At 42.1% G+C, this 18592-nt stretch overlaps 1 long non-coding RNA gene across 17 annotated transcripts in view; it reads left to right on the forward strand.

Annotated features, from left to right (window-relative positions):
* The window catches only part of LOC132356824 (uncharacterized), a 551323-nt gene that overhangs the window by 1312 nt on the left and 531419 nt on the right, over positions 1–18592 (forward strand). For all 17 annotated transcript variants that reach the window (XR_009500095.1, XR_009500102.1, XR_009500103.1 and 14 more), the window contains one exon: positions 15009–15088. This is a non-coding gene — a long non-coding RNA (uncharacterized LOC132356824). The remainder of the gene's footprint in view (positions 1–15008; positions 15089–18592) is intronic.

Raw genomic sequence — 18592 nt, forward strand, 5'->3', positions numbered from 1 at the left:
CATTGCTCTGCACCCTAAAGTTTGCAAAGCGCCGGTCTAACTCCTGGGGTGGTCTGGTTTAAAGTGGTGTGGTGACATCGAAAATTTAAGGAGGGACAAGGTCCACAGAGCCAGAATTTGCAGTGGTGGCAGGGCCACCTATTTCCTGCTTTGGGACACTGGCAGCAGGTTGATTCAGAAAACAGGTGAGAAATTTGTCGCTGGGGCAACCAGGATGCACACCGCGGCTTTGGGATCCTTTGCTTAAAGGAAAGATGAGATCAGCGGTTATTACCACCCCTGCCGGTGAGTGAGATCCCGCCAAATTTAAGGGTCACGGGAAAAGTGTCCACAAAGCTCCATAATGTAATTCTTAACAATTTAAACCTTTTTTTAAAAAAATTCTCTCCTCTTTTCTCCCTTCTACCCCATGTCATACCCACATGCAACTAATTAAAAGGTTCCGCTTCCTAAGGTAAGGAAGAATATCAGATTCATTCACGTTTGTCTTTATAATCTCAGCGCCATGCCTGGCACTTGGCACATAGTGTGTGATTAATAAATATTTGTTGTGATTGTTGGATGTAAGTAAGTTACTCTTGTGATGTGAGTATATAGTAATTTAATTGCCTTTTCAGGACATTTTTCAGAAAATCTTTTGCCTGGTTTTGCCTCTGTATTTTCCTTAGTAATTTAGTTGTTTTTTAAAAAAATAAATTTATTTATTTATTTTTAGCTGCATTGGGTCTTCGTTGCGGTGCACGGGCTTCTCATTGCGGTGTCTTCTCTTGTGGAGCATGGGCTCTAGGCGTGCGGGCTTCAGTAGTTGTGGCTCGTGGGCTCGGTAGTTGTGGCTCACGGGCTCGGTAGTTGTGGCTCACGGGGTCTAGAGTGCAGACTCAGTCGTTGTGGCTCACGGGCTTAGTTGCCTCGTGGCACGTGGGATCTTCCCGGACCGGGGCTCGAACCCGTGCCCCCTGCATTGACAGGCGGATTCTTAACCACTGCACCACCAGGGAAGCCCCGTAGTTTAGTTTTGAACTGGTTTATTTTCTAGCCATTTATCGAACATTTAAGTATCCATTGTGTAACAAACATAGTGCTGGTTCAGGGCACACGAAGTTGACAGGAATACAGTTCTGCCTCATCTAGAGCCTAGAGGGTAGGGAGACAGTCGATGTGTTAATTGCAGAGGCGCGATCGTGTGCTCGTACAAAGCCACACACAGGTGCTGTGCATGTCCACACTGAGCTGGGGGGTAGCAAACCCTTAGCTCTGGGAGGTACCTACGAGAGCAGCTGGCACAGACACAAGGTGCCCAAGGCTTTCCACACCCCCAGCTTCCTCCCGCAAGATTTGATCATGTATTCTCCTAAAGAGAGAAAGGTACGGGATCAGGGAGGGATAAGGGATTCTTGCCACACCTCTGCCCCAAGGACTGAGCCTTATCGCAAAGTGTCTGAGTGTAATCTCATGTTCCAGTCTACTGTCCATGCGGTGGCATTTATTTTCCAACCTTGGCATCTTAGCACAGGAGAACAGCTCTGTGGGGCACATGCCATCGTTCCCCGAGACACCCGTACCCTCCCTCCGTGTACGAACTCCTCACCCCTGTCACCCCCTCCCAGAGCCCTGCACGCTGAACTCGATGCACTTTAAAGATTAGATGCACAGCCTTTAATTTCAGGGGATTGTGGCCACACCGTTGACACACACAGCAGCGCCCTTTGCCACAGGGGCCTCAAGGTGATACCTCGGGTCACCACACGCTCTGTGCCTTGTTGAAGCATTCCCTTGTTTTGAGACCACCGTAGAATTCTGAGCAAGGCAGTTCTGCAGTCGTGGAGTAGGGCATCCCACGTGAACCCGCAGAGGAGGCCCCATCCCTTCCCACAGGTGGTGGTTTTCTCTAAGGAGGCGTCGGTCGTCAGCGGAGGCCACCTTGTGGAGGGGCAGCCCGGGAATAAAGGCAGTTTAGAGGGAGTCGGGGCTGAGAAAGAGAGAGGAGCTGGCCTAGTAGGTGTGATGGCATTTCTTGAGCCTGGGGATGCAACTGCGACCATCCCTGGCTCACTCCCACACCGCACCCGCCCTTTGCTCTTCGTTTTCTTAAATGAGTTAGAACCGAGTTTCTAAATCTTGCAAGCTAAACAGATCTCACTAATGTAAGTGCCTTTTCCATTGCACCTGTTTTCTCTCTGTTAGAAATACGCTAGAAGAACCAACTACTTGAAGTAAAACTCGGTGACTCTTTTCTCACATAGAGCTGTGATGGTACTTTGGTGATTATGTTTATTTATTTATTTTTTCATTTTATTTTTTGGCCGCACTGTGCAGCATGCGGAATCTTAGTTCCCAGACCAGGGATCAAACCTGTGCCTCCTGCATTGGGAGCATGGAGTCTTAACCACTGGACCACCAGGGAAGTCCCTTGGGTGACTCTTTTCTAAATGGAAGAATACTTTTTTCAAAAAGTATATGAATTACATATGTAATATATTTTCTGTTATATATGTACATATATATGCAAATGTATGTATGTAACCAGACTGGTGACATTTGAAAACAATTCAAAACTAGGCGTCCTTAAGAAGTGTAATTTACTTGGGATTGGAGACATCTGAAAGTGTACACTATAGATCATCTTAACATGGCATAGAAACTAAATATCAAGCTATTTCTATTAGAAAAAACATTAAAAAATGTAACCTTTATGTATAAGCTTTGTTTTAATTTAATATGTGAAAGGTTCTAAATATAATATACACTGAACTGAGAGATCAAGGTAGAAAGAGTTTCTGAGTGTTTCTGTAATTGTATTAGAATTACTTAATTACAGTGCTTGCAGTTGATATTCTGCATAAGTGTGAGATAGAGCGGAGAAGCTTTCAAAATGTTCATACTTAAGAGATATCTTTTATACAAAAGGGGTTTAGATCTTTGGTAGCCAGGTGTTGGTGTTGTGAAGTGATGGTGGGAGTGGGATATCAAATGCCTGACAGGGTCCTAAATATTTTTTAAAAACCCAATAAAAGAAAATCTGTATTCTCTCTGCCCTGTTTTCTTTGTTGCTAAACAGCTCTGCCCTTGACCTGGCTGCTTGTGGTCCACAGTTCGTACAGATGGTTGGGAATAGTCCTTCTCGTTACCCTTCAGATAATTATCCTCCAGTGGAGGGGATTATTGGGGAAATAATATCAGTGTCAAACAGGTGATAGCGCTGAGTGATAAACAGAATGTCAGCTTTGGTGCCGTATGCTTCATCAAATTCACCAAAATACTACTCTGTTTTAATTTGGAGTACAGGATCTCATCATTACTGATGCTGTCGTCAAAAGAAACAGCCTAATTGCCAAAACATCCAATTACCTAATCACCTCATTTCAAAGGGAGAAAATAAGAATTCTGGTGTATTTTGTTTTTGCATCTACTCCTACTTGCTGGAAGCTTATTATTAATTATGCCTTTTGAGGGCCCATTCCATGCCAGTCCTTTGTACCCATTGTCTCATATAACTGTTACAACGGTGCTCACGGACCTTCCTCCCCTACAGTGGTTCAGAAATGAATTAGTGAGCTAGTAAGTTCTTATTATGTGCCCAGGATTGTGCTCTTTGGTCCTTGACGGGTCTCAGAAACTTGTTATTCCTTCAGTCCTTTCTTTGGTCAGAATTTGTAATTGGTCTTCATATTTAGGCATTTATAATTTTACTAAAAAGTGGTAAAAGTGTTTAATAAATGTGATGTATAAATTTATAGCATTTAGGAAACTTGTTTGCATCTGGAAAAGAAGAAAAAAAAGCAGTTAACTCAGGCTACCCTTTCTGCATTTATCAATTACAGCAGTAAGTCACTCGGTTTACTCCTTTTCCTGGAAGCTGTGTCATAAAGTAGGTTATTGTAAAGAGAACATAATTTCCATTAGGAACAGTGTTATAGAAGGGGGTCATGTCATTGACCAGGGTCCTAACTCCAGATAAATCATGTATCTAATCAATTGTATTCATGCCTTTGTTCACTCTTTAAATAAACTTCAGTGTCTAATATATGACAAGGACTGGAGTAGGCGTTAGAAAATTAAAAAAAAAAAATCTTAGTGGATAAACTGTCCATTTTTAGTTCACTGTTTTTTCTTACTGGAATGTACTTTCACATTTTTCTACTCTATTAAGTTCTACTTATTCTTCTGGGCCTAAAAAACTCTTGTCTCAGTATGTCCTTTTGGATTAAATTCAAACACCTTCTGTCAATATTAACCACACCGTTCTCTTTGTTACCATGCTTGAGGCATTGCGGTAGTATTTTTCACCTTTCATTTTGGTTAGAAATGCGGTTGCCTCCGTCTTCTATGTTCAGAGTTGATTTGGAGCAGGGACCATCTTGTACTTCTTGGATTTTATTTATTTATTTGTTTGTTTATGGCTGCGTTGGGTCTTCATTGCTGGGCGCGGGCTTTCTCTAGTTGCGGCAAGCGGGGGCTATTCTTCGTTGCGGTGCACGGGCTTCTCATTGCAGTGGCTCCTCTTGTTGCGGAGCACGGGCTCTAGGCGCGTGGGCTTCAGTAGTTGTGGCTTGCGGGCTCGGTAGTTGTGGCTCACGGGGTCTAGAGCGCAGGCTCAGTAGTTGTGGCTCACGGGCTTAGTTGCTCCACAGCATGTGGGATCTTCCCGGACCAGGGCTCGAACCCGTGTCCCCTGCATTGGCAGGCGGATTCTTAACCACTGGGCCACCAGGGAAGTCCCTATTTCTTGGTTTTTGCCGGCATTTAGAAGGTAGCTAAATGTTTATAAGAGTTGGGAATCTTTAGTTTATATGTTTCAGATATCTAACTGGCTTAAGCAAAAAGAATGTGCTAGTTCAAATATCGGGAGGTTTAGGGACTTCCCTCGTGGTCCAGTGGTTAAGACTCCATGCTCCCAGTGCAGGGGGACTGGGTTCGATCCCTGGTCGGGGAACTAGATCCCACTTACATGCCGCAACTAAGAGTTCGCATGCTGCACATACCGCAATGAAGATCCCGAGTGCCGCAGCTAAGACCCAGCGCAGCCAAAATGGACAAATATCAAATATGGGGAGGTTTAGAGGTAGGACTAACTGTGGAGATGTCTGGATCAAGCATGCAGTGGGTGCTGGAAGGCCACCCTTGTGCCATTTCCTGTTTTTCTCATCTTAGTTTCATTCTGCAGTCCGGACATCCCCAGGAGGCTGCTGGCAGCCTCACAGACTCTCAGCATATCAGCGGAAAAGTTCTTCCACTACCCACCTCTCTAACTTAGAAAAAGACTCCTGCTGGTTCTATTTTTGTCGCATGCGTGTCCCTGGAAGAGTCAGCGTGGACAGCAAATGGTGATACAGTGATGTGAGCCCATGAACGGGGGAGCGAGTCCTGCAGACCATGGACAGAATGAGGGGAAGCGTTGCCAGGTCCAGATGGAGTCAGCTGGGCAGGCCTAAACCAACAACATCCACTGCAGTACCTGATAAATAGTTGTTGAGTTAAACAAGCAAAAATGCAGCTACAATCTCTACATAAGACAGGGAAATTTAGTCTTTTTGATATATAAAACTTCGTGATACGTATTCATCTGGCGAGTATTTCCCCAAACAAATAAGAACACGACTGTGATGTTTGGGGCATTGAAAAGTTGGTTGCGATTTTAGGTATGTTTAGATGAACAGTACATGCTGCTTGGCATAAATGTTCACCATTGACTTAATCAATAGTTTTGTTTGCCTCTTTTGAATTATATGAGCTATTTTGGATATTAGAGATGGTACAAGACTGTTGCTCACCAAATCGGTGTAAATGGATGCAAACGTTTCCCTGTGATGAATTTCCATGTAGGGAGCTGTGGTTCTTGGAGTGCTACCAAGGATCTTATCCTACACATAGGGTCAGAGAAGTAGATGCTAAATAAATGTTTGTTTTTAACAGCTGTGACAATAATGACAATGCCTTTCTACCAAAAGCATTTTGTAGAGCAGGGAGTGATCTCAGAGGTCCTCCCATCATCCCTTACTTCTGAGCATTTGGGAAAAGAGTAGAGTCACCATTTGGTGAGTGTCCACTAATGTATTTCATATTTGATTTTAAAACCATAAGAAATACACCGCTAACATAAACTTTCAAAATCATTCTTTACAACATCTTCACAGAATTTCTAAGACAAAAGTGATGTGTTATAGCAAACTATACACAGATACATTCCCTATTCACAAAGCTACAAAACGAATGGGTAAAATGGGTTAGAAGTCTGAAATGGAGGTCAAAGTGAAATTTTGAAAGGACCCAGGCTGACATGGAAAAGACAGCTGTAATTTCAGAATCTTCTGTTAGGGCTTGCATTCTCAGAAAACTAGCAGCAGAGTAGTGACTATTAGAATGTGGTAGTATTATGGAGACGTATTTGTTGAATCGTATGGACTGATTCAGTTTTTCCTGGGGTAAAAAAAAAATCCCAAGTTCTGATGAACTGGGCTATTTCCCAGTAGGCAGAGATATTTAAAATAATGAACACACAAAATTCATTCTCTGTGAATAAAAGAGATGGCAAGTTCAAAGTCATTTCAATAGCATTCCTTGCTTGGGGAAGTCTACCTCCAGCCTAACATTAGTTTTGTATTTCTAAATTCCCCGTGGAAGCCAGAGAGCCCTATTTAAGCTGTCATTTTAAGCGCCAAACTTTCTTTCCCATATTTTATTCACTCTCTCACCTTGAGGGAGCAGGACTGCACTCTTAGCATGCTTTTGAAGGGCCATTTTCAGAAAGTGAACTTTTCTTAACAGTCCTTGGAGTAGCTGCATGGCCACATTGCACTTAAAAAGCAGCTGTAAAAGTAAAATTGTAAGGTCAAGGGTCTCCAAAAGGTCTTTGTAATTCTGAAATTCAATTTTCCTGCTTTTTTATGCACGTATACTCCATATTTTATTTTTAGTTTACTTTTTTCATATACTCCAAATTTTAGGAAATCAGCTCATCACCAACATGACCCCATTTCCCCAGTTGTATTATAGAAAAAATGTGGATTCTGTAGGGTACGGAAGCATTCACAAGATAATATTTAAAATATAAGTTAGCTTCATTTCAGCATTCTGTGAACACAGACGAGTGTAAAGGTTATTTTCCTTCAGTTAGCAAAGAAACTAAAATAACATTTTTGCTTAATATTGAGTGAGAAGGATCTCGTAACCACGTAGACTTCATTTCAGTGACCCCACTTGTATGGGCCACCCACCCGAGGTGTATTTTCATCAGATGTTGACACGTAATTGTTGAAATCATAGGCATTTCTATTAGTTACACGTTTTTCTTGACATTTGACTTATGCCTTTTTTTTTTCTCTGTACTTTCTATGTTAGAGTGGCAAGTGTCTGTGATACTTTCTGCAGCTCAAAGGCTCTCTGGGCGTGCTTTTTATTTGGTTTCTATTTCTGTGCTCAAAGGCGTGGAGCAATGCCAAATTTGCATTCGCTGCTGCTTGTTGAACGCGCACTTGCGTGGTCTTTGCTGTTTGTCTCCTCCAGGGGCCTTGCCCGCGCCAATGCACATTCAACATCCCTAAGAACCCTGTGGGGCGATGGACAGTGGCGCTCACATGGCGACAATGGCTGAATGAGGTGCAAAGAGACAAAGTGACTTTCTCGAGATCGCACGCTTGATCGTTGGCTCAGCCAGGATTCATTCCTTGACTGCTTTGCTCTACTGTCCCCCCGGTGCCAGATGTTCAAAAGCAGATATCCACTCACGGGGCGTTCACAGCGATCGTTGTCATAAAGACACTGATAAGTGAAGGCAGCAGTGATCCTGTCCAGCTGCACCGTCACCCCAGGATCTTTAGAGGCTCGTCCTGCAGCAAACCGTTAAACATGGGAGTTCTCGCGTCTTAGGCTTGGGAGTCTCTTCCCTTCTCTGTTTGTTCACACGAGGCGGCACGGTTCATGCCCAAAGCTTTGGTGCAGCCTCTTTGCCTAGGGCCTCCACGTCAGGTGCTGTGATGGCACGAGGACTATTGATTTGGATTGGCTACCTATGGATGAAGGGGACTCAGGGTACGATTTAGGGCAAGTCCCTGCCTAAGCAAAGGGGGAAAACCCATCCCACCCCCTGGCACAGCTGAGTGAGGGAAGGAGGGGTGTTGAGGTAGAAAATCAGTGTGCTAATCCCCCACTTCTCACGTTTGTATGTTGGGATGGGGTTTGTAGACAATGATCGCCCTGCCTGTTTCTGCAGACATAGCCTTGGGAACTGTGGTACACCAGTACAGTGTCTCAATTCTGCTCCTTTTGATGAGTGTAGGATGGAGCCCGGACGTCAGTATTATCATTAGGAAGACACAGCTCCCAGGGGAATCTAAGGTGTAGCCAGGGCTGAGGACCACCGTTCTTGAGAAGTTCTCAATTTGGCCACCACGACACCAGAGCCATGTTGCAGGTCTGGGCGACGGAGGTGGCCACATAGAAAGCCAGTGCTAAAATAAGCCTCAGCCTGGTCATCAGGGGGTCTAGAAGATTCTGCACAGCCTGTTGACCAGTCCACATTGGTCATTCTCCACCTGACCAATGTGCACGGACTGCAAGGAAAACAACTAGAGTTACTCTTTCACTTTTCTTCTATGTCATCACTTCCAGGTTAAGAGATTGACCAATACAGGGAAGTGACCTCAGGGAGAAAGGGAGTAATAAGGTTCTCTTTTGGTCGTTTGTGTTTTTTAATACCCTTGTGCCTTCTTTCTGCATTTGTAGGAAGTTCTGGTGGGGATGAATAACGTGTCCTCTTGAGGCTGGCAGCACCCCTGCCGGCTCAGTGCTGGGTGTGGCGTGCTTACCTTGTGCTGGCCGTGAGACTGGGTGTCTCCCACACGTTGCGGGTCCGCTGGAATTCCGCGCCTGTTCATGGGCACCGCAGGCCCTATGCAAGAGAGCGGTGGCAAGGGAAAGCAGAAATGCACATCGCATGCATCCGCTCTGTTCATTCGTGTGGACGCTTTACTGTCCCATCGGACTTCACTTGTAAAACGCAAGCTCAGAGATAAAATTATTAAGAATTTCAAGATGGTGACAGCAGAGCAGTAAACCAGGTGTGAGAGCCTTCTGAGCATGGGGTCCGTCTAGCTAGCCCTGCTCAGAAGTACTCTCCTGTATACCCAGATATTATCTTGGAGGAAAAGGGGAGAAAAGAAATTTTCTGCTGCACCTGAAATGAGTCTGTCTTGATTATTGGGTTCTACTTATAAAATAATGAGCTCTTTAAAAAAATTCTCTGTTTTTGAGATTCGTTGCCTTAGTTAAGACTCCCTTGGTTGCTGAGAGAAAAAAACAGAAATCATCATATGTGGATAAAGAAAATTTTTGTTAGAATACAGAACCCAAGGACCGATGGAAGTCTAGGGGGGATGGGCACTAAAAAGGGGAAAGCTTGCAGAAACCATGCTTCTGCTTTGGATTGCCAGGGTCTTTTTTTTTTTTTTTTAACATTTTAATTAAAAATTTTTTTTATTGGAGTATAGTTGATTTACAATGTTGTGTTAGTTTCAGGTGTACAGCGAAGTGAATCAGTTATACATATACATATATACACTCTTTTTTAGATTCTTTTCCCATATAGGTCATTACAGAGTATTGAGTAGAGTTCCCTGCACTATACAGTAGGTTCTTATCAGTTATCTATTTTATATATAGTAGTGTGTATATGTCAATCCCAATCTTCCAATTTATCCCTACCCGCCCCCCTTTCCCACTGGTAACCATAAGTTTGTTTTCTACATCTGTGACTCAAGTTCTGTTTTGTAAATAGGTTCATTTGTACCGTTTCTTTAGATTCCACATATAAGCGATATCATAGGGTATTTGTCTTTCTCTGTCTGACTGACTTCACTCAGTATGACAATCTCTAGGTCCATCCATGTTGCTGCAAATGTGGATTGCCAGGGTCTTGTGGATTCTAATGCAGCATCTCTTTTATTTCCCTTCCTCTCAGGAGATCTGCTCTCTCTGCTTCTCAAGGTGCACGTGACCAAACGTGGGAGCCCCTCAGTTCAGCCAGACGGCACAAAGAATAGCCTCCCTTTCCCTCTAGGCTGCATGTCCGGTAGAGAGAATATATGATTGGCCAAATGTGTATCAGGATCCATCCCTGGTCCAAGCAGTGAGGAATGGTGAGGGATGGGTGCCAAGGCCTGGAGGCTCATGGGCTGGACAGATACTCCTGACACTTTCTGCTGCACCTTTGCACTGGATTAAATGTCCTGTGCATGAAGAATAATCATAATTAATAGTAATCAGGTAATAGTTACTGAGCCCATACTGTGTGCCAGAGCCTTTGCTAATTGTGTTATGTTCTTCATCTCCATCTCCACAATCAATGCTCTGAAGCAGGTAGAGAAAGTGGCCTCACACACGCTAAGGCACTTTTCCCAGATTACCTGGCCAAATAGAAGGGAGCAAAGGAAAGAAACCCAGGTTCGTCAGAGGGCAAAGCTGTACCCTTAACTGTTTTACTGGAAAGTAGTAAACGGGGGTTGTCTTAGTGCACACTGTTGAGAGACTATTATCACTATCTTATGGTTTCCCTTCCCCCCGGTTATTCATTGGCTGCTCTCAAAGTGTTGAGACAACTTCTGATCCTTGATTTTGTCCAAGGAACTCGATTAAAGGGATGGTAGCAATTGAGCACAGCAGATTCTCAGAAATGTTTGCCTTTAGTTACTGAGTGACTTTCAGAAGAGTGGGCCTGCATCCTGCAAGATGACGTGCAAAATCCCACAAACATAATGCCAGATGGAACTGACCCATATGTGAAAATAGGTTTCCTCACAAGGGCCGTGTTTATTGTTTTCTATAACTGTCTCCAGGCTGCCCCCTGCTGGCTGATGCGAGTGGGACACCGCAGATCCCAGAAGGATGTAAATGGCAGAGAGAAGCCCCAATTCCCAGGGTTGGGAGAGCCAGGGAGGTCTCACTTTAACATGGCCCTAGTCCAGTTAGAAACCAGCGGGCTCTCCCCTGCCTGTGCGTTATCATTCCCCACATCACCTGCAGAGAGAATGCCCGCTCTGTGTGCCTTCCTTGAGACATGACTGAAATCCCGATATAAAATCAAATATGTAAACATTCAAAAGAAGAAGATGCAAGAGGGAAGAGATACGGGGACATATGTATATGTATAACTGATTCACTTTGTTATAAAGCAGAAACTAACACACCATTGTAGAGAAATTATACTCCAATAAAGATGTTAAAAAAAGAAGAAAGCTGAGATTAATATGGTCACTTTTGTCCCTCTCATCTCTTGCCTCCTTCACCTTTATAGAGTACTGATTGATTTCAAAGGTAGATGAATTAGGTTCTGTCCTGAATAAAAGTCAAATGGCTATAGAGTATGTTACTTGTTTAGACTGTTTCTATGTTTATTTGTATCTAAAATGTTCATTGAGGTTCTAAACAGCCATTACTTTATTGAGTCCACTTTATGAACTCATTTTTTTTAGTGAAGAAAACTAAATTTTAAAAATAAGTATAATTTCTATATTAACTGGTATAATTTCCTATTAAAGAGCTCTCATAATTAGAGCTATTGCTAATATAACTTCTAGGTCATGAAAATATGCTTTTGAACTATGTTTGTATATGGATATACACACACACACTCAAGGGGGAATCATTATTTCACAAAAGAAGTGTGAGTTATTTCTACTCCTATAAGAGTTTAGTTTTTTTTTTTTTAATTTATTTATTTTATTTATTTATTTTTGGCTGTGTTGGGTCTTCGTTGCTGGGCACGGGCTTTCTCTAGTTGCGGCGAGCGGGGGCTACTCTCCATTGCAGTGCACGGGCTTCTCATTGTGGTGGCTTCTCTTGCTGCAGAGCACAGGCTCTAGGCGCGCGGGCTTCAGTAGTTGTGACACATGGGCTCAGTAGTTGTGGCACATGGGCTCTAGAGCGCAGGCTCAGTAGTTGTGGCGCACGGGCTTAGTTGCTCCGCGGCATGTGGGATCTTCCCAGAGCAGGGCTCGAACACATGTCCCCTGCATTGGCAGACGGATTCTTAACCACTGCGCCACCAAGGAAGCCCAAGAATTTAGTTTTTTAAGAAATAAAATATTTGTCTTATTTCTAAAGAAACATTCTTCATAGAAAATTTAGAGAATACAAACAAATACAAGTACAAATTTAGAGAAACAAAATAATGACTACCCATGTAAAATTAATATGTATGGTGTATATTCCCAACACACATAGGTAAATGTAATGTATAATTTACTTTCTAGAGATTTCTATCTCAAACTTAGTACGAAGCATTATATAAAAAGCCATCAATATGAGATAATCTAACCCAGTAACTGCCAATAACTTAATTGATTATACAGTCAGTGACCTAATATTAAATGTATGTAAGACTCCTGTTTTCATATCTTGCTTCCAGACATCTTATCAATAACTTAGACTTGTGAACATCATTTTAATGCATAATAGTGTCCACTTGTGAATGACATAAAGAGAAGAAAGATTATATTAGATATCGATGTTTGATGATTTGCTAGGCTTTTTCACCACCTAAATGATGTCTTCCCAACAGCTTTAACAATGCTGTCTGAACTTGCATCTTAATAAATTTATAAATTACGACATGCCATGGGTGTCAGTGCTAGAAGTATTAAATGCACGAAGAACAAGGCCGTCTATAAAGTAATAGGATAGATTTTTTAACACACCCATCAGAACTCATACTTTGAAGTAAGTGTTTTATTCCACACAGTCTTGTTAAGAGGTTATTAACTGTCTCCTTAATCTATGAATGTATTTTTTCAGCAGTATCACCTGTGAGTGCTCTGTGTGTTGGCATTTTCACAGACCCGTGGATATAATAATGAATGAGGCAGGTAGGCTACAGTCTAATGAGGGAGAAAAGATGACACCAGCCATTGCAAGACAGGAGTGTAAGTGTTAAATTAAGGTGGCACCAGTGATGTGGAATCCTGCCTAACCCCGTCCCTGGGGTCAGGTCACATGTTAAAAAACAGCATGACTCCTGAGCTGTATCCTGCCAATGGAATTTCAGAGTACGGGTAAAGAGTTCAAAAGTGCATTCATCAGAGAGTCAATAACTGTATAATATCTTCGTGTGGTGACAGATGGTGACCAGACTAATCATGGTGATCATTTTGAAATGTATAGAAGTATCAAATCACCGCACTGTGTAACAGGAACTAGCATAGTGTTGAAGGTCAATTATACTTCAAGAACAAACAAACAGACTCATAGAAAAAGAGTTCAGACCTGCCAGAATTTGGCTTCTCCAGCTGGCTCTCCTGTGGACTTGATGGTTTATTGCAACTGGATTACAACTAGTTACACTAATCAGTGTTTTAATTTGTTCTTTGTTTCCAAATTGTTTGCGCTTTGTGTCTCCCTGCTGCACTATGGCTTTGTCAGTGTTACTAGCTGCATTGCTTATATCCTGTCTGTTTTATAAGATTGTTGTCTCTCACAGTACCTAGTGTGTAACCAGGCCCTCAGTAAAACTTCTCACATTTATAACATAAAATAATTGTAATAGTGTGATTCTAGGTATGGGAAGAAGCAACAAGGGAAAATGTCTCCTGGATCATAATTAGACAGAGGATCCAGAGAATCTTTAATTATCAACAGGGCCAAATCCGGAAATTAGCACCTGGAGTGGCATATCAACAAGAGTTTTCTCCTGATCTGGGATGAGCCTCCCAGCACCATGGGACTAAATTTGGTCATGAAATGTCTCCCAAGTATTGTTCGAATTCCTGACCAAGAGGATGATTTGAGAAATCGGATATTTCCTGCCATATCAGTAAACAAAGGATGTCACAGTCATCAGTGATTGCAGCCAGGTGAGCAGGTGAGCCCTGAGGGAACTCAGGAAGGAAAGAATACCTGCCATCTAGCAGCCATCAGACTGCAGCCACTCCCCGCGGTGAGCCCTGAGGAAACTCAGGATATGAAAACACAGGATACTGGCCCCAGATAGCTGAGGTGCATATCAAAGGAAGGATTTCAATGAGCCCAGACTCTTGCATCTTCCCATACATGGAAAAGCCCTAAATTCTTTAACTTGAGATACCTGGTTTTCCTTTAATTAACAATAATCTTATGACTTTCAGACTACCTGCCCTTTTGTTGCAAAACTCCTATATAACCTGGCTCCCCCCTTGCCTCTTTGGAGCAGTTTCTCAGAGCTATCTGAAACACTGTCTCCTGGGATGCAGTCCTCATTTCGCCCCAAATAAAACTTAACTTGCAAAAAAAAAAAAAAAAATAAGATTTGTGATTATGAGATGGGGGGTGGCAAGAGGGGGAATGAGATGAAAGCAGTGGAAAGGTACAAACTTGCAGTCCTAAGATAAATAAGTAATAGGCATGTAATGTACAACATAATAAAGATAATTAACACTGCTGCACATTATATATGGAATTCTTAAGAGAATAGATCCTGAGTTCTCATCACAAGGAAAAAATACATATTTTTTCTCTTTCTTTAATGTATCTCTATGAGATGATGGAGCTTCACTACATATTGTGGTCATCATTTCATGATGTGTGTAAGTCAGATCATTATGTTCTACATCTTAAAACTTACACAGTGCTGTATGTCAATTCTATCTCAATAAAACTGGAAAAAAGTGCATTATCAGGACTGCATCATAGCCACAGAAAAGGCAGGGAGCTCTTTTTTTTGGAATCGTCTTCAAAAGTTTAGGGTATTTTGACTGTCCCGTAGAGGGGCAAATGATAAATATTTGATATAAATTGGATTCTTTTTCTGTGAATACTGCTAGTTCAGTAGAGTCATACTTACCTTTTAAAAGCTCGGATTTAGCTGAGGGAACGGCATACAGTAGGTACTTAATGACTATTTACTGATAATTGACTATGCAAGAGGTCTGACAAAATGATTGATGCACAACTGGAAAATTCTAGTTCTGGCCTAGAACCAGACAGGTGTGAGTGCTGAGCTGGCTTTTCTTGTGGAGCTTGCTGATTCATTTCATCACTTGCAGGAGCTCTTCTGCGAGGTGAGACTCATTTGAACAAGAGAGGCGGCTGCCAGAGCACACTGAACATGCCTCGGATATTCAGGGTGAGTACTTTGACAAAGACCATACTCATTTGGATTTTAAAATTCAGATGCATTTGTTGAAGTCAAATCAGTTTGATTTAAAATTACTCAGTTTGCATGTGCATTTACATACAGACACACTCACAGACTGAAAGTTTAATTGATGTGGCTTAAGGTAAGTCGGCATTTGTTTTCCTGATTCATGCAGACTGTTTGGTTCAAATCCAGGGTGTACCACATGTAGCTGTGTGACCTTGGGGAGGTTACTTAACCTCTCTGTTTTTCAGTTCCTTAATTCATACATCATGGATAATGATTACAACTAAATTATAGAATGTGTATGAGGCTAAATGAGTTAATATATGTAAGGAGCCTAGAATTTTGGTTGTTACATAGTAAGAACTGTTTAACTATTGCATAATTATTATCTTCAACCCAAACAATATTAACGTTAAAAATATTTAACTTACCAGATCAAATAACCTATAAAATGTTTGTCAATATGTACAAGAAGATAATGATTATACTTAAAATGTAAAATGTTTCTGAAGCCAAATGGATTAATACATGCAAAGAGTATAGAATACCTTTTGTCACATTGTAACTATTTTATTATTATTATCCTTAACCATAATAATATTAATATTAAGAATATTTAGATTACTAGGTCCAACTAATATTTTAAAATAGTTTACCATTTAGCTTTTGCTTGTTTTTAATGTTTTCATTATGTTGAAAAATATGAATTACCAAAATGAGAATGAAATTAAATGGTTAAAATGGAAACACAGTAATTTAGAATACCTTTTCTCTCTAGGTGAAAAATATATCCTCAAGAAATCCAATTCCTTGGAACTGAATGCATTTTAAAATTCGAATTCATTTTTCTTGCAATTTATAGATCTGGCATTATTAAAATATTCATATCTTTGAGCTAATGTGGCATAACAAATTTAATTTGCAAAACAAAGATGATATGAATAGAACATGATCCATAATCACTTTTTTTTAAGCCTCATGTTGTAGGCACTTCATTAGAAAGAGAGACAAGTCAGACATATTTTATAACTCCATAGAGCTTTCCAAATAAACTCTTAGAAAGTCATGAAATAATACAATTTTGGAACAAAACATTTTGTATTGTTTTCATTGTTTCTCAGTTGTGTAGGGTACCACCCCACCATCCTTGACAGGGTTGTTTGACATGTATGGGGGTGCTTTGTGTTATTTTTCACCAGAAAGTCTACGTCACAGTGTAATCGGATACTGTGAAAGGGGGGATGGAGGACAAAGAACCACAGGTTGCATTCCTGGTCCAGCAGCAGCTCTAGTGCAAAGATGGCCCTCGAGTAGCAAGGCACTGGGCAGAAATGGCCAGACCCTCGTACTGATGACCATACTCCACCAATGGGGAAGCTGTGGGCTTCCCCCCAAAGTGTGGGGCTTCCATCTAAACAGGGGAGCAGACCCCAGGGGTCTGCCACTGGAGGCTGCCAGCTAAGTGTTCTCCTTGCAGCTGATAAATATTGGATTGGCCAGAAAGTTCGTTTGGGGTCTTCTGTAACATCTTACAGAAGACCCCAAACGAACTTTCTGGCCAGCCCAATAGGTTCTTCCTCGAAGGCACATTCGCGTAGCACATCTCCAAGGCTGCTCTCACCCCGGTTTCTAAATCCAGCTGAGCATCTGTCTAGGGTCTGATGGTTTGCTGTATACACCAAAGACTTCCAGAGTTCAACACTGTTACCTGGCTGGGGGTGTCTGATTTCACAGAGTGTCTCATCTGAAGAATATTCATGTTTCCTTTTGGTTTGGGGGCAGAGTATGTGGGAAGAGGGTAAAGATTAGCTCAAAGGGTTTTACTGTGATTAAGGTTGTCTCTTTGCAGGGCCATTGACTCTGCCTATAGCCGGGATGATTATTATTATTTCTAGCAGTAGTAGTAGTAATAGCAATAATTATAGCAGTAAAAGGAGGGTGAAGAGGAAGAGGAGTAACGGTAACAAGAACAACAACAATGATACAGTTGTTACTGTTTCTTCGACCCGGGGCTAAGGTCTGCCATGTAAAATCTTAATGCAGTACTTACCACAGCGCTACGGAGCAAGAGTACTGGTATTATTTTAATTTTAGAGATGATATTTGCAGAGGTTAAATACCTTGCCCCAGCTTATCAAGCTAATAAATCATAGAAGTGGAGTTCAGACCGTGTGGCAGGAATCCCAGGCACCTGCTCCTGTCTGCTGCCGTTTCTAATCAAGATGTGGGCATGATTATTCCCTATGCTTCTTGTATAAGATGCCTGGTACCTGTGTATTTGATCTTTGAAACCTCAATTTCCTCACCTGTAGAAAGTCAATAATAATAATAACCAACCTGACTTTCTCATGGAGTTAATGTGAGGGGGAAAAAAAAGATGATGTTGAGAAAGTGGTTTGTAAAGTATAAACTCTTCACAAATACGTGTTGGTTATTATCATACTGGTATGAAATATTCTGTGTTCTAGAAAGGAGACTAAAAGTTTGACCATAGCAAGGGTGGGAACTTCATTCTCAGGAATTATACTCCCAGAATTTGAGATCTGGAAAAGCTTTGGAGAGTGTCCAGTTCAGTGGTTCTCAGCCCAGCTGCTTATTTGTATCACTTGGGGGAGCTTTTAAAAATTGTCGATGCCCAAGATTCACTCCATTTTTAGAAATCTTGTTTAATTGGTCTGGAGTAGGGCTTAGACATCTCAGTATATGTATATGCATATGCATATGTATTTGTGCATGTAAACATGTGTATGCATATGTAGGTATAGGTGTATGCATATGCAGGTATAGGTGTATGCTTGTGTATGTGTGTTTTCTCCGAAGATGATTCTAATGTGTAGCCAGGGGCAAAAATGACTGAACGGAACCAACAAGCTTGTTTCTGACAACTGGGGTAACTTTTTGTTTACCCAGGACAGTTGCAGCAGACACCTGTTGCCCATTGACCCAGCTGATAAGCCCACCCCCTTTCCCTCTCATGTGTCCTGGTTTGGATGATAAATTATACCATCTCCTGCTGATAAGGAACTGAGGCTTTGGGAGGCTGTTTTCCTTCTAAAGGGAACTGAGTATAATGCCCACCTTGGGCTTTCAGGGATTGCTTTGCAGTTGTGTTGGACACCATGTAAGTAAGCAGGATGCTTCTTGACATTCTTAAGCTGAGAGAATTTCTTAGTTTTGCTATGATAATAAGAACTCTTTAAAATAGAACTATCCGGACTTCCCTGGTGGTGCAGTGGTTAAGAATCTGCCTGCCAATGCAGGGGCACGGGTTCGATCCCTGGTCTGGGAAGATCCCACATGCCGCGGAGCAACTAAGCCCGTGTGCCACAACTACTGAGCCTGCGCTCTAGAGCCCGTGAGCCACAACTACTGAAGCCCGCGTGCCTAGCCCGTGCTCCGCAACAAGAGAAGCCACCGCAATGAGAAGCCCGCGCACTGCAACAAAGAGTAGCCCCTGCTCGCCACAACTAGAGAAAGCCTGCGTAC

This window comes from Balaenoptera ricei, chromosome X (assembly GCF_028023285.1).
Source record: "Balaenoptera ricei isolate mBalRic1 chromosome X, mBalRic1.hap2, whole genome shotgun sequence".
Lineage (NCBI taxonomy): Eukaryota > Metazoa > Chordata > Mammalia > Artiodactyla > Balaenopteridae > Balaenoptera > Balaenoptera ricei.